The sequence below is a fragment of the Phyllobates terribilis genome, unplaced genomic scaffold, assembly GCF_046119375.1.
Source record: "Phyllobates terribilis strain yellow unplaced genomic scaffold, ASM4611937v1 Scaffold_1__5_contigs__length_1240528914, whole genome shotgun sequence".
In the NCBI taxonomy this organism is placed as follows: Eukaryota; Metazoa; Chordata; class Amphibia; order Anura; family Dendrobatidae; genus Phyllobates; species Phyllobates terribilis.
Window position 1 is genome coordinate 74,589,604 of NW_027362761.1, and position 23,738 is coordinate 74,613,341.

General features: G+C 41.5%; 1 long non-coding RNA gene across 2 annotated transcripts in view; it reads left to right on the plus strand.

The window, feature by feature from the left end:
- LOC141209059 (uncharacterized) overlaps nt 1–23,738 on the plus strand; it is a 344,732-nt gene that overhangs the window by 315,244 nt on the left and 5,750 nt on the right. Inside the window, exon 1 of one of the 2 annotated variants that reach the window (XR_012279316.1) lies at nt 15,075–15,183. The exons of the other annotated variant lie outside the window; for it this stretch is intronic. This is a non-coding gene — a long non-coding RNA (uncharacterized lncRNA). Of the gene's footprint in view, nt 1–15,074; nt 15,184–23,738 lie in introns of those variants that run through there. 2 annotated transcript variants of the gene reach the window in all.

A 23,738-nucleotide genomic window follows, 5' to 3' on the forward strand; every position in this document is an offset into this window, starting at 1 on the left:
TTAATGCCCTATTTGCATATGAATTAAAATGCTAATTACTGGGAATGTAGCAATAGATAAAAGATAAAAATGTGTCAATGGATTTACATTTCAAAGAGCTGAATGCTTATAAGTGTGGTTGGGAATGAGGGATATTCTTAGGGACAGATTCTCTTTAAACAATAGGTCATTTTAAATATAGCTTCACTTTTAGGTAACTGTATAAATATGTACTAGTGTAAGCTAATCCAATTACTTGATTTTGTAATACGGTGGGGAAAATAAGTATTTGATACACTACCGATTTTGCAGTTTTTGCCACCTACAAAGAATGGAGAGGTCTGTAATTTTGATCTCAGGTACACATCAACTGTGATAGACAGAATCTAAAAATAAAATGCAGAAAAATCACATTGTATGATTTTTATGTAATTAATTTGCATTTAAAAAGCGTGAGATTTTAAGAAATGTCATGCTCATGCAGCATAAACTGATAGGAGCTGCAGGTTTTAGATCTGCAGCATGTCAAGTTATGCCGTGGATGTAGGTGCGAGTTTTATCCTGTGCTGCTAAAAGAGTGAAGTGTGTGGCTTCTCCGCACCTCTTTCGCAATGATATTCACCGCAGTACATACCGTGGGAAAGTAGACTTGGTGGGAAGGTTTTTGAGGTTATCCAACCTTTAAAAATTGATTGTTTATCCTGAGGATAAGCAATCAGATACAGTATATTAGATTGGTGCACTTGCATAACCACCGCAGCCCCTTCAAACTGATCGGCGTAGGTGCCGATAGTCAGACCCCACCAATCTAATATTGATGACTTGGCCTAAGGATAAGCCATCAATCTTTAAAGGTTGCGCAACTTGTTTAAAGTAGCAGGGCCTACATCCAAATATTCTTTCTTGTCCCTCCAATGCGAACAGTTAATTTTATGATAAATGTAGAAACTCGTCCAATAGAAATGACTGAATAATACATTAGAAGAGAAAATCTTTCACCTTTAAGACTAGAAAAGGCCATTTATCAATCAGCATTCTCAAGATGAAAGGCTATTGACTTCAATGATGTGTTCTTCAGTAGCGTTATCTCACATCCGAGAACTGATTGGTAAGAACGACTTGCAGAATATTACAGCACTGGGAGGCATGACGTTATAGGGAATCATCTTCTATATGCAAACTCTCTTCCCTGGGGAAATAGCTAATAAAAATGATAATGCTCTCGTCTCTCATCCCACATATTATATTTACAGTATGTAGAAAGAAACAATATTCTCTTATTCAGAAACTGGAGCAAGGGAATTATCTGTGCAAAAGCACAATATCAACAGGCCTGAGCAGATTGTAGTCTTGCATCTGTGGCTACAAAAACAATGGCAAGAAATTGGGAAATATGAATCTTACTGTTCTTCTACCTTCTCTCTCCCACAATATTCAGCTTCAAACATTCTCCTATGTGACTAGACCTATTCCTGTACAACTATGGTTTATAAATAATCCTCCCAATCTTGGACCCCCACAGCTGATACCTTCCACTAATTCCCCCTCCCATCGCTCCCAACTCAATATAAACTACCGCAACCTCTCCTACGTAAAACTCGTGCCCTTGAAGCCCACCCCCTGCTCCCTCTCTCTGGAACTCCCGCTCTGTCTGCAATAAACTCCATGTGACTCATGACCTCTTTACCTTTGGTAATCTCTCCTACCTGGGCCTCACCGAAACATGGCTGACACCCGCCGACACTGTCTCCCCTGCTGCGCTGTATTACGGTGGCCTCCACTTCATCCACATTCCTCGCCCTGGTAGCAGACATGTGGAGGAGTGGGTGGTCTTCTTTCTACCAACTGCACCTTCAACCCAATCCCACTTTTACCCTCACTTATTCTTCCTTCTTTTAAAGTCCACTCTGTCAGCATCTATTCTCCCTCCAACCTCCAAATGGCCATCATATACCTACCTCTGGGCCCAGTCACTGTCTTTATTGACCAATTCTCCATCTGGCTTCTCCACTTTCTCTCTGCTGACATTCCCACCGCCATCATGGGTGACTTCAACATCCCCACTGACACCCACCAGTCAGCAGCCTCCAAACGCTTGTCGCTTACCTCATCTTTTGGACTTACTCAGTAGTCCTCCTCAGCCACCCAGACAGATGGACATACATTGGACCTTATCTTCACCCAACTTTTCTCCCTATCTAACCTTACAACCTCCCCTCTCCCCCTATCTGACCATCATCTACTCACATTCTCATCCTTGTCCTCCTCACCTGCCACCCATGTCCAGCAACTAGCAGAAACCTCGAACATCTAGACAAACACACACTGTCTGACTCTACTCTACCACTGGCATCCATGTCCTCACTTCACGACACAGATAGCGTCACTGCTTTCTGCAATGCCACTCTCGCATCAGCTATTGACTCGGTTGCCCCTCTCATGCATGGCAGAGTGCAATGAATCAATGGAGCCCTGGCACAATAACATCACTAAAAAGCTTTGGCAAGCGCCCAGGGTTGTGAAGTGGGGTTGGAAGAAAACACATTCGCAAGATGACTCCACTGCATTCAAAAAAGCAACACTCGCATTCAAATCAGCCCTCAACTTTGCTAAATAGGCCTACTTCACAACCCTCTTATCTTCCTCATCCTAAAACCCCAAACAGTTATTCAACACTTTTAACTCCCTCCTCCGCCCTCCACTGCCCCCTCTGACCTCCCTTATCTGCTGAGGAGCAAACAAGGCAAGTCTTTATTGTTTGACCATGACAACCCCTTTGTTTACCAGACCAATGGCCTTCCCCCATAACCTCCCTCTCCAACATCACTGAAGGAGAGCTTACTTGTCTCCTCTCCAAATCAAACTTCACCACTTGTGTACTTGACCCCATCCCATCTCACCTCCTCCGCAACCTCACCCCCACACTCATCCCATCCCTAACAATCTCTTCAACCTATCACTAACTTCTGGTACCTTCCCCTCTGCTTTCAAACATGCCACAATCACGCCCATCCTCAAAAAGCCATCCCTCGACCCAACCGCTTTGTCCAGCTACCGCCAGATATCACTGCTCCCATTTGCCTCCAAACTCCTTGAGCAACATGTTCACACTGAACTTTCCTCTCACCTCTCATCTAACTCTTCGGCAACCGACAATGTGGGGATCTAAGTTCTAATACCCACGCCTATTATGACAGCAGGGGTCTCAAAGTCCCCTTTTTGAATCGATCAGTAGTGTGCAAGTAATCCCATCGCTGTAATCATTTGTATGGGTTTATGGGAGTGGTAATGTGTATGTGTGACCACTGCTCCAAGAGACATTGAATGAAGAGATTTTCACATATATACACTAAAGAGAACCGGGGGACATAGGGTAGGTGATGAATGCGGGTCTCATGGGTCAGACACCCAGTAATCATACATCAGGAAAACATGAATTCCCTGCCATAAGATTATTGGCTTAACCACCTCTAATGCTTAATCTGAGTTCTATACTGATATGTATAATAAGGACATCTATTGAGTGCTGCAACCATCAACTTCTGTACCGAAAAGTGTGAATTGAAACATTTAACCATATTGTGTGAAAAAAAGGAAAGTAAAACCTTTTTATGTAAATTTGCTCTGTGACAGTGTCTTTAAAGGGGAACCCTTAGCAACTCGCAGCCGCAACCTTACATCAGAGAAGCAATATGCCCACATTCTAATATGCTCTCATGGTGCAGCTCTCTCACTGCCTTACTCTTCATTCCTGGACTCACACTGCTTTTCTCAGCAACATTATTTGAACATGAAGTATATCACACAGTAACCACATTAGTAATAGACTAAAAGGACAAAAATATTGAGACATATAGAGGAGCTTTTTCTGACTAGAGATAAGCGAGTGTTTTGATGTTCGGGTTTGTCGACTAAACCCGAACATCAAAAAAATGTTCGTGTTCGGGCACCCGATCCCGAACCCAAACCAGGCCTCTAACATCCCTGGTTTCCCACGCTGTCATCTGAGTGACACTGCGGGAAATGGGCTGTGATCGGTGGTAACATCGCTACCGCCAGTCACAGCGCTGCAGGATCATGCTGTGAGGTGTCAGCATGATCTTGCAGCTGTGACAGTGACCTGCGGTAAAAAGCTTACTGCGGGTCATAGGCGCCGGCTGATGGGACTACTACCCCCATCATCCGGCGCCTTCTGTTACTGTAAACATGCAGAGCAAGCATCTGCAATGGGAGGAGTAATCTCTCATCAGTGGCGCTTGTGCAGTGAAAGTAAAAAATATAAAAGTTAAATTAAATAATTCTTTAAATATAAATAATAAACACATTATACTCACCTACATCTTGTCCCTAGCGCCCTCAGAAACATAAAACATAAAAGAAACATATACTCACCTTACACGTAATCCCCAATGCCCATGTCTCCTAAAATAAAGAAAAAATAATAAACCACCATAATCCTCACCTGTCCGCCGTAGTCCATATAATAGCGAGTGTCCCACGACGATCTCAATGATAGAACAGTCTCATCCGAAGATGTGACCGTGGCTGCTGGCCATACAATGACAGGAGCGCGATCGCTCCCACAGTGTATCACGATGAGCTTCCGGCACTAAGGTCACTGAAGTTCATCAGCTGAAGATCAGCTGAGAGATCTGGTGCCCTCACTTAAGGCACCGGTGCTGCGTGAGAATTTTCCCACGCAATACTGATGCTGTAAGTGAGGTCACCGGAGCTGATCAGCTGATCTTCCGCTGTTTGAACTCTAGTGACCTCACTCCTGCAGCACAGCACTATACACTGACATGAGTGATTACACTCATGTCAGTGTATACAGTGCTGTCTTCTACAACAGTCACATCACTGATTGCTGATGTTGCTGCTGTAGAAGTGACCCGGATCGTCGTGGGACACTGTGGATTACGTCATGACGGCGGACAGGTGAGGGATATTGTTGTTTTTTAATTTTGGTTTCTTACAGGAGACGAGGGCTTCAGGGTTGGGGCGTTTGGTGAGTATACGGTGTTTTTTATACTTAAATAAATTATTAAAACCGTGTGGAATTTTATTTAAGATAAAAGACTTTATTCTGGCCGTGTCTTTATTTAAAAAAACATCAAAAACCTTACTACGGGGTTAGTAATGGGAGCGTCTTATAGACGCCTCTCCATTACTAACCTGGGCTTCATGTCAGCCGCAAATAGAAGGCTGGCATGAACCCCAACCCTATTACCCCACTTGCCACCGCTACACGGCAGTGGGAAGAGCAGAGGCTAAGGACCAGAATTGGCTCATCTTATGAATGCGCCATTTCTGGGGTCACTGAGAGCTGATATTATTAGCCTCGGAGGGGGCCAGGATCCATGGCCCCTTCCCTGGCTATTAATATCAGATCACAGCTGTCTGTTTAGCCTTTGCTGCTTAGATTTTATAGGAGGACCCTATGTTAATTTCTTTCTAGGGTCTCCTGTAATCTAGCCAGTAGAGGCTAAGCAAACATCTTTGGCTAATGGCCCCTTCTCCGGCTAGTAATATCAGCCCCCAGCGGTTGGCTTTCCCTCTACTGGCTATGAAAATGACGCGGGAGCCCACGCCATTTTTTTATTTAATTCTTCATTTTATTTCATTTATAAGAAATCCCATGCCCACTGTGTTTGTTTTTAACGCTACGTAAACTCACCCGCAGCATGTCAATTTCTGTAGCAGAGACACAAATGTCATTTCATGTGGTGGATATGCATGTACTGACAAAACAAGTGCAGCATTAGAACCCAGCACTTTGGACGCAGCGAAAATACTCACCCCGGGTCCGACAGTAATCCAAGGGTTAAAGCGATGTCCCATGATTCTTTTTTCAAATATCTTTATTTAGCTCCAAAAAGCATTCATTGCTGTACAAAAATGCATAAAAACACACACAAAAATGCATGCAAAAATGCACTAAAAACTCTGCAGCAAAGTGAATGAGAAATGTGAAGTGTCATGCACACGTTGAGTATTTTTTGACTTGTAGATTTGGTGCAAAAAATAATCATCAGCATGTCAATTCTCAGCGTTTTTGCCAGATTTTTTGCTTGTGTTTTTTCAGTGCATTCAATGTGTGAAAAACGCAAGCTAAACCCACCAAAATTGAAAATAGAAAATAATCTTTAGCATGTCAATTCTCTGTGCATTTTTGCACAAAATCGCGACAAAAAAACACAAAAAAATCGCGGCAAAAAATGCATCAAAACCGTGGCAAAAACGCAGGCAATAAAACACATAAAAATCGCGGCAAAAGGCAGGCAATAACGCATTAAAATCGCAGCAAAAATGCAGGCAATAAGATGCATCAAAATCGCAGCAAAAACGCAGGTAAAAAGACGCATAAGGGAGCGATTGCGCTCCTGTTAGTGTATTGCCTGCTGCTGGATAGCACACTCACATCTCCAGTCACATCTCCGGGTCACTGTCACAGCTGTGGGATCATGCTGACACCTGACAGCATGATCCCGCAGCGCTGTGATCGGCGGTGGCAATGTGTTCGGGCCGACTTTTGTGCAAAAGGCTCAGGAACCCGAACACGAATCCGAATGTGCAATGTTCGTGCCGAATTTGAAAAAAACGATCGTTTGCCAAACATGTTCGCTCATCTCTACTTATGACATGCCATTCTAAACCCATAGGCAGTAATATGTAGCTTTACGTTTCAACTCTTCTGGGAAGGCTTTCTACCAGATTTTGGAGGGTGTTTATGGGAAATTTTGCCCACTCATCCAAAAGATCATTTATGATGTCAGGTCAAGTTCATCCCACAGGTGTTCGATAGTGTTGAGGTCAAGGTTCTGGGCAGATCAGCCAAGTTTTTCCACCCCAATATCACCTTTGTGCACTGGGGCACAGTCATGCATGATTTGCCAAACCCAGACTTATCCATCAAACTGCTAAAACATATTTCTACTGCTTCAAAGTCCAGTGGTGGTGGCCTTTACATAACTGCATTTGATGCTTAGCAATGTGCTTGGTGATGTAAGGCTTGCTTGGTGCTGCTGCCTTGCTCCTGGTGCACAATTTTGTGATGATGCTTATACAGAAAGAATAGAGCATCTCACATAGATTAGATAGATAGAAACATGTCATTCACATATATAATAAGTACAGTGACAGTGTTGGTTACTGTACTTGTCATTTAGTGTTAAAATAAAGGATTTATTTAAAAAAAAATTGGCGTGGGGTCCCCGTAATTTTAGTCTCTAGCGGAGGTTAAGCAAACGGCTGGGGCAGATGTTTGAAGCCTGGAAAGGGGGTAATACCCACGGAGCTTCCCAGGCTACTAATATCAACCCCCAGCTGAATACCTAGCCTTTACTAGCTATTAAAATGGGGGACCCCCAAAAAAATGACGTGGGGTCCCCCCTATTTTAATAGCTAGCAAAGGCTAGGCAGACAGCTGGGGGCTGATATTAATAGCCCAGGAAGGGTGCCATGAATATTGGCCCCCTCCCAGGCTAGAAACACCAGCCCTCAGCCGCCCCAGAAATGGCGCATCCATAGGATGCGCCCATTCTGGCACTTAGCCTCGTTCTTCCCACTGCCCTGAGCAGGAGAATTCTCCCACACTGGGATGGCATTGAGATGGCAGGCTGGATCGCAGCAGAATGCTGCCATCCAGCTTGTCATCCTTCAGAGACACTGCGGAGAGCAAGCATGGTGGCTACTTTGAAGAACCTAGAATATAAGACATATTTTCAGTTGTTTCACACTTTTTTGTTAAGTATATAATTCCACATGTGTTAATTCATAGTTTTGATGCCTTCAGTGTGAATGTACAATTTTCATAGTCATGAAAATACAGAAATATCTTTAAATGAGAAGGTGTGTCCAAACTTTTGGTCGGTACTGTATGTGACTGACATGTTTCTATCTATCTAATCTATGTGTGATGCTCTATTCTTTCTGTTCTAAATTGTCGGGTACCGATGTATGCCGCTGATGAATTGCCGGCCGGCTTTTTTAAAGAGACGGTTGCATGAAAACACTATTATTTTTTTTTAATAATTCCTTTATTTTAACACTAAATGACAAGTACAGTAACCAACACTATCACTGTACTTCTTATATATGTGACTGACATGTTTCTATCTATCTAATCTATGTGTGATGCTCTATTCTTTCTGTTCTAAATTGTCGGGTACCGGTGTATGCCGCTGATGAATTGCCGGCTTTTCATGTTTCACTGTGAGCACTGTTCCCATCGATTTGGGCAATCACTGTAATGCCACAACCACCATGGCTGTGACATTACAGTGAGTGGGAGACAATCCCTGCATGATTGGTGCTCTAAATAGCGCCAAACATGCAGAACGGGGACCCGAGCTCCCGCCCGAGCCTCGGGCGAGTACCGAGCACTGGTGAGCATGCTCGCTCATCACTAGTAATCCTATTATCCGTCCACAGAGGCAGAGTTTCTTGTTAGCCAGATTTACAAATAGCTGAGCCTGACTCAATGGATTTACAGTTTGTGAAGACAGACTTAAAGCCCTCCCATGAACTTTTTTTTCCCCTCAAACATGTGTATATGTGCATGTAATATAGTGTGTGTGTTAATATACTCACCTACTGATGTCTGATGTATTCAGCACTGTTTTGCTCCTCTTCTCAGTAACATCACCGCTCTTCAGACTCTCTGGGTCACTCTATGCTCTATGTATAAGCTGGAAATCTCTCTTACAGTGTAAGCCTTGTTCTGACTCTCCAAAGGCTTATATTGTAAAAGAGGCTTCTGGGTCATATAAAGTGCAGCATGACCCAGAGAGTCTGAAGAGTGGTGATGTCACTGAGAAGAGGAGCAGAACGGTGCTGGACACCGTAGAATACAGCGGAAGGTGAGTATATTAACACACACATGGTACTTTAAATATACCGGACATATGCACATGTTTAGGGAGAAATAGTTAATGGAAAAGCTTCTTTAATATTGAATAGGATTTTTGGATACCCAGAGAATGGAATACTACCTACCTAACTGTTGGATAATGCGTACTGGTGGAGGAGGGAGAATAACATGGGGTGAGCCCTATTTTCATTACAGGGTAATGTTAATGCTACAGCATACAAAGACATTTTAGATAATTGTGTGCTACTAACTTTGATACAGGCACAGTCCTGCTGAAATAGGAAAGGATTTTCAGATTTTCCCTTAAAAATATTTCTGTAAAGCCTAGAAAAACATTCCCTAGCCCCATTTGTTAGCTCACCCGACAGCACTGCACTTATATAGATCAGATTTCTACATAGTATATAAGATAATGTATAAACATTTTCAGAAACCTGTTCTAATTTGAAACATTATTTCAAATAATATCTTTTTCGTTTCCAACATATGTATTGTCCCTTCCAAGCATCTCTAGCCATTACAATCTGAAATATACTTGATCTAGAGCAATTGTCGCAGTACAGATTCTGAAGAGTGATGCCCATAGGAACACAGTCTCCAAGAGTCACCTCTAGTAAGAAATGTGTTAGACGTGGGGCTTAATACACTGGAAGACATTCAAACAAGGAGAAGGTAAAAGGCGGATGATTACTCGTATATTTCTGGGATACTTTAATGCACTTTGATACCATCAGAGCAGTTTCAGACACAGCCTGTCATCTCTGTGCACATGGCTTTCTGAGAAAGACAATTTCACTAACGGCAGGGGTGTGTGGAAGTAATATCTCCATACAGTGTATCAAGAGTGGCAATCAGCAACATCTCTGACCTAGTCTCAAGTTTCCACTAAACATGATCACGATTCGTGACTCTAATATTGATTTGTCTGGGTGGGTTTCTGGCCTTACATGGATCAGCTTATACACTGAATATACAATGTAGCAATGCTCTAAACTGTCATACAGTGTAATACTCTTTGCAGAAGATTAAGATGAGTATAAATTATCCCTGGTGTATACCATATAAAGCTACAATGTAACTTCCTCTAAACAATGTCTTGGGTCGGATGTGCTCAAACTTTGTAAATACATCAGAAAATGTGGTTAGCACTGCAGCCTTGCAGCACTGGGGTCCTGGGTTCAAATCCCACCATGGACAACATCTGCAAGGAGTTTGTATGTTTTCCCCTGTTTGCGTGGGTTTCCTTGGGGGTCTCTAGTTTGCGCCCACACTCCAAAGACATACAGATAGGGAATGTAGATTGTGAGCCCCAATGGGGACAGTGATATTAACATCTGTAAAGTGCTGTGGAATTAACGGCGCTATATAAATGAGTAAAATAAAAATGTAGGCTGAATTTCACATCTACGAAGCTCCTGTGCTACTTTTCAGACACATCCAAATGAGTCTCCTGCAGGGAGAAAAAAAAAGGGTCAAGAGAATGCCAAGAGTGTGCAAAGCAGTCATCAAAGCAAAAGGTGGCTACTTTGAAGAACCTAGAATATAAGACATATTTTCAGTTGTTTCACACCTTTTTGTTAAGTATATAATTCCACATGTGTTAATTCATAGTTTTGATGCCCTCAGTGTGAATGTACAATTTTCATAGTCATGAAAATACAGAAAAATCGTTAAATGAGAAGGTGTGTCCAAACTTTTGGTCTGTACTGTATATATATATATATATATATATATATATATATATATATATATATATATATATTGGGGAGAAGCCACCCAGGGGCGGTGGAGGATAAATCAGGTCCCTCACTATGGATCTTTAAACTATGATCTCTCTAAAACGCCAAAGCGTTTCCGAAAAATATATAAACGCTCTTATTTATGCTGCCGGTGGTTTAGACAGCATGAATCAATTGACAGGATCCTTTAATGATGCAGATAATTTTTATTTTTGGAGATGTAAGCCCTCCTACGGCTTTGCCAACGAAAAATATTTTTTTTTTGTGGGATGAGCTGTAGTTTTGAATGTCTGCATTTATGTCACAATATAATATCCTGACAAATTGGAAAAAAAAATTCAAGTGAGGTAAAATGATGAAAAAAATGAATCAACAATTGTTTGAGTCTCTTAATTTCGTAAAAATTACCAGGCAACATAATTGTTCAAGTCAGCACACTTACAGTGATATCAAATTTATATAGGTTTTATTATTTAAGTGGCTTAAAAAATGTCTTAACTTTGTAAAAAAAATTTTTTAAAAAAACTTGGTTTGTGGTACATATATTTTGATTGCTTTAACCCCTTAAGCCCCGGAGCATTTTTCGTTTTTGCATTTTCGTTTTTTGCTCCCCTTGTTCCCAGAGCCATAGCGTCTTTATTTTTTGGACAATATGGCCGTGTGAGGGCTTATTTTTTGCGGGACGAGTTGTACTTTTCAACGCCATTACTAGTTTTACCATATCCTGTACGGGAAAACGGGAAAAAAATTCCAAGTGCGGTAAAATTGCAAAAAAAGTGCAATACCACAGTTGTTTTTTATTTATTTTTTTTACCACGTTCACTGAATGCTAAAACTGACCTGCCCTTCTTATTCTACACGTCATTACGAGTTCATAGACACCAAACATGTATAGGTTCTTTTATATTTAAGTGGTGAAAAAAAATTCCAAAATTTGGTAAAAAAAAAAATAAAAAAATAGCGCCATTTTCTAAGACCCGTAGCGTCTCCATTTTTCGTGATCTGGGGCTGGTTGATGGCTTATTTTTTGCGCGCCGGGCTGACGTTTTTATTGATAACATTTGGGGTAGATCCGATGTTTTGATCGCCCGTAATTGCATTTTATTGCAATTTTGCGGCGACCAAAAAACGTAATTCTGGCGTTTAGAATTTTTTTCTCGTTACGCCATTTACCGATCGGATTAATTCTTTTTTTATATTGATAGATCGGGCGATTCTGAACGCGGCGATACCAAATATGTGTATGTGGGTTTTTTTTATATATTTTATTTTGAATGGGGCGAAAGGAGGGTGATTTAAACTTTTATATTTTTTTATTTTTTTTTATATTTTTAAAAACTTTTTTTTTTTTTTTTTTTTTTTCTTTTTGCATGCTTCTATAGTCTCCATAGGAGACTAGAAGCAGCAACTATCCGATCGCCTCTGCTACATACAGGGGACGAGCAGGTCCCCTGCATGCAGCAGAAATGGTCCTGTGCTATGAGCGCCGACCACTAGGTGGCGCTCATAGCGACAAGATCATGACAACCACAGGCGTCTGCTGCAGACCCTGGGTTGTCATGCACGCCCATCGGCGACCCGCGATCACGTGACGGGGTCGCTGGTGGGCGGGGCTTATGACGCGCTACCAGGAAGCGCGCGTTAAATGCTGCTGTCGGAGATTGACAGCAGCATTTAACATGTTAACAGCCGCGGGTGGATCGCGATTCCACCCGCGGCTGTTGCGGGCACATGTCAGCTGTAAGAATCAGCTGACATGTGCTCCGTTCAGTGAGGGCTCAGCGCAGCAGCCCTCACTGAACGGGGGGATCGCAAATATGCGTACTAATACGTCCCCGGTAAGTAAGGGGTTAAACAGCATTTTTGGGGTGTATTGGGGTGAAAAGGGCAATTCCGTTGTTTTGATTTTCTTTTGTTCATTTAGCATATGGGTTAAATCATTTTATATTTGATGGATTGACGGGAGAGAGGTGTGACACCGACGCCCCACTGAGATGACGCCACATAAATGCTGTTGTTGGTCTCTGACAGCAGCATTTAAATGTTTAAAGGGAATGTGTCACCCCCCTGGGCGATATCAGACCTGTACTGTGGGCATACAGGTGATAGAAAAGTAAATCTATACATACCTGTATGGCCCTTAGCAGAGGTCTGATTGCAGAGAAATCTGGTTTTATAAGATCTGTTTTCCAGAGGCTTGGCGTCCGGGGGACACCAAGCAAACCCCTCCTGTCTGCTTACTATTCCCCTAAATCGCCGCCTCTGTGCTAAATTACCATATTCCCCCCTCTCCTGCACATCACAGGGCCCAAAAGACCAGTCCATCAGCTCTTCCATCAGAAAATAAGCTTTCCCATGCTCCATCAGTGGTCCGTTCAGTTTATATCTAACAAGAGAGGACGCTACGTAATAAAGAACAGGGCGCTATAGATAATCCGATAAGTAAGGGACGGTGCTGTACATAACAAGAGAGGGCACTGTGTAATAAGGGGCAGCAATATACATAATGAGAGGAAACTATGTAATATATATATATATATATATATATATATATATATATATATATATATATATATATATATATATATATATATAGTACAGACCAAAAGTTTGGACACACCTTCTCATTTAAATATTTTTCTGTATTTTCATTGTACATTCACACTGAAGGCATCAAAGCTATGAATTAACACATGTGGGATTATATACTTAATTATATACTACCTCTTGAAGCTCATCAAGAGAATGCCAATAGTGTGCAAAGCAGTCATCAAAGCAAAAGGTGGCTAAATTGAAGAACCTAGAATATAAGACATATTTTCAGTTGTTTCACACTTTTTTGTTAAGTATATAATTCCACATGTGTTAATTCATAGTTTTGATGCCTTCAGTGTGAATGTACAATTTTCAAAGTCATGAAAATACAGAAAAATCTTTAAATGAGGTGTGCCTAAACTTTTGGTCTGTACTGTATATATATATATATATATATATATATATATATATATATATACACTGCTCAAAAAAATAAAGGGAACACTTAAACAACACAATGTAACTCCAAGTCACTAACACTTCTGTGAAATCTACCTGTCCAGTTATGAAGCAACACTGATTGTGATCTGCTGCCTGCAACATCCTTCAGCCTGGCCAGTTTGGCAGTGGGTCAGTAATGGTGTGGGGTGGCATTTCTTTGGAGGGCCGCACAGCCCTCCATGTGCTCGCCAGAGGTAGCCTGACTGCTATTAGGTACCGAGATGAGATCCTCAGACCCCTTGTGAGACCATATGCTGGAGCTGTTGGCCCTGGGTTCCTCCTAATGCAGGACAATGCCAGACCTCATGTGGCTGGAGTGTGTCAGCACTTCCTGCAAGATGAAGGCATTGAAGCTATGGACTGGCCCGCCCGTTCCCCAGACCTGAATCCGATTGAGCACATCTGGGACATCATGTCTCGCTCCATCCACCAACGTCACGTTGCACCACAGACTGTCCAGGAGTTGGCAGATGCTTTAGTCCAGGTCTGGGAGGAGATCCCACAGGAGACCATCTGCAACCTCATCAGGAGCATGCCTAGGCATTGTAGGGAGGTCATACAGGCACGTGGAGGCCACACACAATACTGAGCCTCATTTTGACTTGTTTTAAGGACATTATATCAAAGTTGGATCAGCCTGTAGTGTATTCTTCCACTTTAATTTTGGGGGTGACTCCAAATCCAGGCCTCCATTGGTTAATAAATTAGATTTCCATTGATTATATTTGTGTGATTTTGTTGTCAGCACATTCAGCTTTGTACAGAACAAAGTATTCAATGAGAATATTTCATTCATTCAGATCTAGGATGTGTTATTTGAGTGTTCCCTTTATTTTTTTGAGCAGTGTATATTATATATATATATATATATATATATATATATATATATATATATATATATATATATACCGTAATCTGTAGCCATAAAAGGAGGGGGGCCCAGACTCATTTCTTGCACAGGGCCCCAAGCTGTCAGTGTCCGCCCCTGCGCACCAGCCAAGCTTATGACTATTCACCCCATTTTTTGTAATACAAACTGCTCACATTAATCAGAATGCTGCGTGCATCATAAACATGTACATTTGCACATTTTCTTGAGCTTGTACACTCTACATGTAAAGTGCATGGTTTCATTACGTTTTTCTGAATAATGGTCTAGTCATTGGATCGTTAACTCCTGCAGCGCTGCCAATAACGCTGCCTCGTCATTAGTCCACTCACACAGTTGATATACTCTTCACAATCCAAATAATTTGGCAAGCAAGTGCTGTTGGTATCTCCAAGGGCAAGAAGTCTCTAATTGTTAACTGTTCAAGGAAACTCAAACAGTTCTTGACAAGAAGGAAATATCCACAATCAGAGGAAGAACAGGGTGAGGCTTAGAATAATAATTTTTGACAAAAAAAATCTTTTTGACTTTTAAGACAGGGCTGATTAAAATGTCCTTTTTGTGATAAGCAGTGCTACAGTATGTAATGCAGGACATTGTGGTGGGCAAGCAGCTGAATAGGAGGACAAGGAGAAGGCACTCCGTAGACTGCACTTCTAATTGGACCGGTATAGTACTTAGCGATGCAGTTCCATTACTCGTTCTCTGGCAGACAGTGGGTGTTAGAGGGATTCCTTCCTTTCTACAGGTGTCACAAGAATTAGATGCGCTAACATGATAGTGACAGACACCTGCGTACAAGCAAAATTGTGCTTGATGGAAAAGCAGGCAGGTGTTTGCTTGCGTGCTTGGAGGTCCAATAAAAATTGCAATTTTTAGGTTGTTCATGCTAGAATTATTTTTTCATCATGATTTCATGCAGCTAACTTTATACCCGCCTCATCAAATAGGAAGAATAGAAGAGCAGTGAACATAATGACGCAGGTGGCACTGAGCACTAGCCGTTGTGATGTGCATTTTCCCATCACGTAGTCGCATCGAATCCAACGCTTAATTGAAGCTGCTTAAAGATCAAAATGTTTCTATGTAAAATAATCACAAAGCTTTGTTCTGGAAATGACTGTATATGAATAGTGCCTTCATGGACATACCTCAAAAAAATGGTAGGCATTTACTATGTTGGCACTATAGAAATAAAAATTATTATTACTAATATCTGGCGGTACCCATGAGAGGGGTGGGTAGTCACTCATATGTTTATAGGGCTCTCTGAACTGTTAAATCTTTAAATCTTTCCATTGACATCTGTCAGGAATGTTGAATTAGAACATGTCCAATCCTTTATTCCCATAGGAGATAATTTTCTGACCTAAGGTAACTGAGAATTTTAACCTACAAGTGCTTCTCACTAAATTAGAATATCATCAAAAAGTTAATTTATTTCAGTTCTTCAATACAAAAAGTGAAACTCATATATTATATAGAGTCATTACAAACACAGTGATCTATTTCACGTGTTTATTTCTGTTAATGTTGATGATTATGGCTTACAGACAATGAAAACACAAAAGTCATTATCTCAGTAAATTAGAATACTTTATAACAACAGCTTGAAAAATGTTTTTAAAATCCGAAATGTTGGCCTACTGAAATGTATGTTCAGTAAATGCACTCAATACTTGGTCGGGCTTCTTTTGCATCAATTACTGCATCAATGCGGCAATGTGGCATGGAGGCGATCAGCCTGTGGCACTGCTGAGGTGTTATGGAAGCCCAGGTTGCTTTGATAGCAGCCTTCAGCTCGTCTGCATTGTTGGGTCTGGTGTCTCTCATCTTCCTCTTGACAATACCCCATAGATTCTCTATGGGGTTAAGGTCAGGCGAGTTTGCTGGCCAATCCAGCACAGTGATACTGTTGTGTGTAAACCAGGTATTGGTACTTTTGGCAGTGTGGACAGGTGCCAAGTCCTGCTGTAGAATCAAATTTCCATCTCCACAAAGCTTGTCGGCAGAGGGAAGCATGAAGTGCTCTAAAATTTCCTGGTAGACAGCTGCGCTGACATTGGTCTTGATAAAACACAGTGGACCTACGCCAGCAGATGACATGGCTCCTCAAACCATCACTGATTGTGGAAACTTCACACTAAACCTCAAGCAGCTTGGATTGTGTGCCTCTCCACTCTTCCTCCAGACTCTGGGACCTTAATTTCCAAATGAAATGCAAAATCTACTTTTATCAGAAAACACCTTGGACCACTGAAGATCAGTCCAGGTAAGACGCTTCTGGCGTTGTCTATTGGTCATGAATGGCTTGACACAAGGAATGCGACACTTGTAGCCCATGTCCTGGATACAATAAGAAAGCACAGCAGCAAGAGAGGCATGTTTGCCCATTTACATTGTAGGCTTATAGCCCAAGAGAGGCATGTTTGCCCATTTACATTGTAGGCTTATAGCCCAAGAGAGGCATGTTTAGGAGGATAGATACCCATCATGCGGAGGCTACCTTGTCGTGGTTGATAGGCATACATGAATTGGCCAATTTATGCGCTAAGAGCCTTCATTTTTTGTAAGCACATTTTATTCAGCAATGATGCGGTTTAGCTCTTATGTTCTCAGTGTCTGCATATGTCTTGGCCCTTACAGTGTGCTGCTGTGCTTTTTTTTATTGTATGTTATGCAGTCATTGCAGCGTGCACCTGTTCACACTATATTGAGGTGCTGGTCAGGTTTTTTGTTTTCTTGCATGTCCTGGATATGTCTGTGTGTTGTAGCTCTTGAAGCAATGACTCCAGCAGCAGTCCACTCCTTGTGAATGTTTCCCCAAATTTTTTGAATGGCCTTTTCTTAACAATCCTTTCAAGGCTGCGGTTATCCCAGTTGGTTGTGCACCTTTTTTCTACCACACTTTTTCCTTCCACTCAACTTTCCATTAATATGCTTGGATACAGCACTCTGTGAACAGCCAGCTTCTTTAGCAATGAACTTTTGTGGCTTACCCTCCTTGTGGAGTGTGTCAAGGACTGCCTTCTGGACATCTGTCAAGTCAGCAGTCTTCCCCATGATTGTGGAGCCTACTGAAACAGAATAAGGGACCTTTATAAACACATCGAAAGCCTTTGCAAGTGTTTTTTGTTAATTATTCTAATTTACTAAGATAATGACTTTTGTGTTTTCATTGACTGTAAGCCATAATCATCAACAATAACAGAAATAAACCCTTGAAATAGATCACTCTGTTTGTAATGACTATATAATATAGGAGTTTCACTTTTTGTATTGAAGAACTGAAATAAATTAACTTTTTGATGATATTCTAATTTAGTGAGAAGCACCTGTATGTCAAACTATCTCAAATAAAATAAACTTGCATTTTAGACTTCAGTTATTTTTTTTCCACCATTCATCACTGTGGCACATCTTTGCTGTACACAAGACTCATTTTTATTATATCCACTCCTGGAATGTATATTTTAGAACAGTATTTTGATCCCAAGTAGCACAGGTTAGTGATAAATCTGCTTATTTTGAGACTCCTGCCTAGACACTTGTGAAGAAAAAGTATGGAGTGTGGTGCAAACCTCTATTGTCAGAAACACTCTTAGGCTGTGTGCCCACGATGCAAAACGCTTAAAAAACGCATGGTAGAAGGCCTGCCATGTCCCCCAATGATAATCCGCATGTGCTGTGCACATACTGTGGAAATTTCCACTGCGGATAATCATTGCAGAAAAATCCGCAGCACTACCAATTATTTTGCAGAAGTGCTGCGTTTTCGCTGCCATTGACTTGCATTAGAACGCATGTATTCTGCTTCACTAGATAAGCACATGCGGAATACATGCCTTCAATGTGCAGATGGTACCCAGGTCTAGAGGACAGGAGACTCTCCTCCGGACACGGGTACCATAGAACCTGTAAAAAAAAAAAAAAAAAAAAAAAGAATAAAATAAAAAAATCAATATATACACTGTGTTCCAAATTATTATGCAAATAATATTTTCTCAGATTTTCCCAAATTACCTATATGAATTGCAGTCATTGTAATTTTCCAGTCAAATAACTATTAGAGTACAATTGAAAGGTTTTTGTACAAACTGCCTATGATAACAGTATATTTTTAAAAAAATAAAAAACTCAAACTGCACTCAAAATGCATGTTCCAAATTATTAAGCACAGAGTTTTCAACCTTTTCATTTTAATAAAGAACAAAAAAATGGTCATTTTTGAAATTATAAGCATTAGCAGGTTATTACAATCAAACAGTTTTCAACTCAAAACTTTATTCTAGGTGATGTTACATTTGCACATAGGACCCCTTGTTCGAAAGGAGCTTCTGAACTCTCTCGTCCATTGAATTTGTCAGGTTTTGGATGGTTTCTGCTTCAATTGTTTTGCATGAGGACAGAATACCCTCCCAGAGCTGTTGCTTAGATGTGAACTGCCTCCCGCCATCATAGACACTCCTTTTGATGATGCTCCAGAGGTTCTCAATGGGGTTGAGGTCAGGGGAGCATGGGGGCCACACCATAAGTTTGTCCCCTTTTATGCCCACAGCAGCCAGAGATGCAGATGTGTTATGTGCAGCATGAGACGGGGCATTATCATGCATGAAATGATCTCGATGGTCGAGATGGATGGAGTGGAGGATGGCTGATTGATGGACACCCCACGCAAACACGGCTACGGCGCTAACAAGGAGGAGGTGGAGTAATGTTTTGGGCTGGAATCATGGGGAGAGATTGTCGGCCCTTTTAGGATCCCTAAAGGGGTAAAGATGAACTCTATAATGTATGTGGAGTTTCTCAAACAGCACTTCCTTCCATGGTTCAAGAAGAAGAACCGTGCATTCCGCAGCAAGATCATTTTCATGCATGATAATGCACCGTCTCATGCTGCACATAACACATCTGCATCTCTGGCTGCTGTGGGCATAAAAGGGGACAAACTTATGGTGTGACCCCCATGCTCCCCTGACCTCAACCCCATTGAGAACCTCTGGAGCATCATCAAAAGGAGTGTCTATGATGGCGGGAGGCAGTTCACATCTAAGCAACAGCTCTGGGAGGGTATTCTGTCCTCATGCAAAACAATTGAAGCAGAAACCATCCAAAACCTGACAAATTCAATGGACGAGAGAGTTCAGAAGCTCCTTTCGAAGGGGTCCTATGTGCAAATGTAACATCACCTAGAATAAAGTTTTGAGTTGAAAACTGTTTGATTTCAGTTTGTAATAACCTGCTAATGCTTATAATTTAAAAAATGACCATTTTTTTGTTCTTTATTAAAATGAAAAGGTTGAAAACTCTGCTGTGCATAATAATTTGGAACATGCATTTTGAGTGCAGTTTGAGTTTATTTTTTAAAAAATATACTGTTATCATAGGCAGTTTGTACAAAAACCTTTCAATTGTACTCTAATCGTTATTTGACTGGAAAATTACAATGACTGCAATTCATATAGGTAATTTGGGAAAATCTGAGAAAATATTATTTGCATAATAATTTGGAACACAGTGTACTTACCTTCTGATGACCCCCGGTGTGCTCGTCCTCCCTTGCTGGCAGATCGCGGTGGACTGTAGGACCTGCGCTGACGTCATAGTCATGTGACGGGTCACGCGACGCTGTCGTCGGCAGGTCCTTCAGTGTACCGCGATCTGCCGGCAGTCAGCACCGAGCGAAGCAAGACTGCAGGGGGCCATCGGAAGGTAAGTATAGATTTATTTTTTATTTTTTGACATTCTCTCGGGTCACACTATATATGCCGTTTGCATGGATTTATATAGTGTGACCAAGTTGACAAGCACTTTCCAAGTGATGCTAAAATCGATTGGAAAGCGATTGTCAACCCGCATGCGGAAATGCATGTGAAGAACGCTTCACATCCGCATGTCCCTGGCAGGAAAAATGCATGTACAACCGCATGCGTTTTTTTCCGCCAGGGAGATGCAGAAACGCTCAGGAAAAATCCGGAGCATTTCTGCATCGTGGGCACATAGCCTTAGACAAACTTATCAATGCTCTGCAGCAAAAACATCAGGAACACCAATTTTTTGGCACAACTCTAGTGCAACTATAGTAGTAAACTATATTAAAGAGAACCTGTCATGTAAAATAATGCTATTAACTTGCAGATATGGGGTTAATCTGCATGTTAATCGCGTTCTGACACTGTACGTCCGCCGCACTGAGAGCCCCACTGCCGGGAGGAAATGACCGTTATTCTCCCCGGCAGCCTTGCTCTTTCAGTCATAGAGGTGGCGCCGGCGCATATTCAGTCACCGCTCTGAGTATAGTGAGCGGCAGCTGTAACCGCACCCCGACACTGACTGACTGCAGACTGAGCATCAGGGCCAGCTGTCAGTCAGTGCTGAGGGTGTGGTTACAGCCACCGCTCTCTATACACAGAACGGTGACTGAAACCATGCCGGCGGCACCCATGTGACTGAAAGAGCACGGCTGCCGGAGATGAATGAAGTGAATTTCCTCCCGGCAGCGGAGCTCTCAGTGCCGGCGCTGCACGGTGTCAGAACGCTATTAACCTAAAGATTAACAGCTTATCAACAGGTGAATAGCATTATTTTAAGTGACAGACTCCCTTTAAAGTGAATGTCTAACTTGGCTTGGTGAGAAGTAATAACTTGCCAATTGCTTTGGGCCAGAGAACAGGGAGTACAGCGCCCAACTAGCCCTGGCAGTCCCAGATACAATCGGTGGAGCTGTGGTGCGCATGCGTGGTAATCACATCAAACAGTGGACAGCAGAGCCCTGCTCTTGTGATCAGCAAGGACCCGGTGCATAGACGGTAACCCCTTTAAGTTCATAGTTTAAACTGATCAAAACTTTGAGAGACAGAATGTCAAGAGCATCAAATATGAAGACTGTACATGTTTGATATTAAATCTAGAAAACTAGTTTTGAATTTCTCATTTTAGTATTTTGTAATCTGGTTTACATTCATCATTTTTACAAACTTCAGTCATACAACTGAGGGTAGGCGCACACTTGCTTGGCACTGTATGTTGGCTTTTCGGTTGTAATCCCTGAAAAACTATATACCAATGGCAAAACCAACAGTCATTCACGTGAATTTAGCCGATGGAGTCACTGTAGACACTGTCTGCTTTCCGTCCTGGCAGTATTAGTCTTTTACAGTCATGCACAAAAACGCCATAATCAAGTCAATATATTCCAACGTGAACCCTGAAGGAGCCAGTTTTTGGGAGATTCTGACATGACGTGCTCTATGCCAGGATTTCTAAGTGTGAACCTAGCTTAAACATAGGTAAAGTGACCTATTTCAAGTGAGAAGCTAGAAGTGATCTGGTCTACAAGCTTCTTTTTTTTCATGCCATTGGCTGTACAAGCAGAAAGACGTGGCATTGGGTGATCTGGCCAGTGACCATGACACCATGGTGTAAGCCTGTATGTAATGTCCTATGGGTTTATAGGCCTCAAGCAATGTACATTATCGGGAACGGCAATGAATCAAATTGTACCATAAGAAGAAACAATCCTTACAAAGCCATTTGTGATTCTTGAATACAAATGTAGTTTGCAGACAAATAAGGCATTTGTGTACATTGAGAGTGGTAATATTTTATAAGGGTATGCGCACGTGTTTTCATGCAAAAATGGACATATTTACGCCGCATTATTCCCACTCATTAGAATGGATGAAAACGCTGCAAAAACATTGAAAGAACATGTGAACCTGCAAGTAAAAAAATAAGCAACATGTGCATGAGCCTTGATAAATCTGACTATATTGGGACAGTAAAATGCGGTGTTTTTTTTATTGAGAAAAATGTGGCAAAAATAAGACGTGTGAACAGGGTTGGTAAAATACCAAATGGTGTTGCCAAATTGTTTTTAGTCTTTAGAAACAAAGTAAAAATCACACTAAAATAATGCATTCAGTTAAGACACCTGCAAAGAAAAAAAAAGCCACCCATAAATTAGGATTTGGAGTGTCATAGTTCCGAGCTACGTAGGCTTTATAAATAAATGTAGCTTTTGTTCAAGGCTTGAGATTACTTTTCTTGATGGCCTAAGTCAGCATCGCTGTATGGTCCCTGTCAGTTGTGTCTATTGGAATCACTGAAGTGGTATAATTTGGGTGTCTCGCTGGAGAGGCTAGTAATTAAATGTCAGATGTCAGACAGGGCTGCTTTCTCGCAAAGGGATTTCTCATTTTCGCTCATTCACATCAGGACACTTGTATATTTTTTCAGACCTGACCTCTTAGATAAAGTTCCTTGCAAATCGGAACCCAATTTGCATTAGAATTCAGGGGTAATGAGGTGCAAATCCAGAGGCATAAGTGAATAGCTTTTGCATTAAAACATGAATAAACCATTGCGCTTCAGATATCAATTAAGAGCCATTGCTCGGTGATGATCTCAGTAGCTTTATCATTCTTCACAATCACCAGTAAAAGACACAAAAAAACAGCTTAGAAAGCATAGACTGTATTGCACAAAGATATTCAACGAACTGATGACAACAGTTGAGCAGACAAAAATTTTCCACATGCTGAAGATCAATTTTATTAAAGTGAAGGTTGAAACCCTAATACTGTTTAACTATTCAGAAAGGAGGAAAACAGGCTTCACAAGCTAACAGTCAAAAAGAACAATACCCTGATTTTGTCTTTAAACCTAGAACATTCGAGTAACGCTTCCTCGCTAAAGGACAGTCACACTGTACAAACACTAAACATGGTCGATGCTGCCTTTTAAGGCCTCTTGACTGTAAAAAGGTGCACAACAACTCTTTGTACCAAAAAATGGGGTCAAAAATATAATTATATATTAAAACGCTATTTTCTTTATTTACATCCCCTATTCATAAATAATTACCCAAAACTTAGCTCAACGACGGACCGTAATAACGAATGTAGCAAGTGAGAAACAGATTATTGCTCCAACAGACAAGTATTACTAGATATATAGTCAGAGCAGGCCAGGGCCTTCCATGCAGGCTCTCGCTATCACACAAAATCTTATGTTTGTGTTCTGAAGATTGTGATGGCACCAAAACCTTTATTGCGTCCCACAGCAATAGAGAAAACTCTACAGGGCATCAGCTTCATATGAAAACCTGCACTGCCAACTGAAAGAAGAGGCCTTCATTGTTGAGGAGTCCGATGTGAGGCCTCCAAGATATTTGTGCCATTCCTACATCTGCGATGCATTCTGCGCCTATACGCCTCTAATT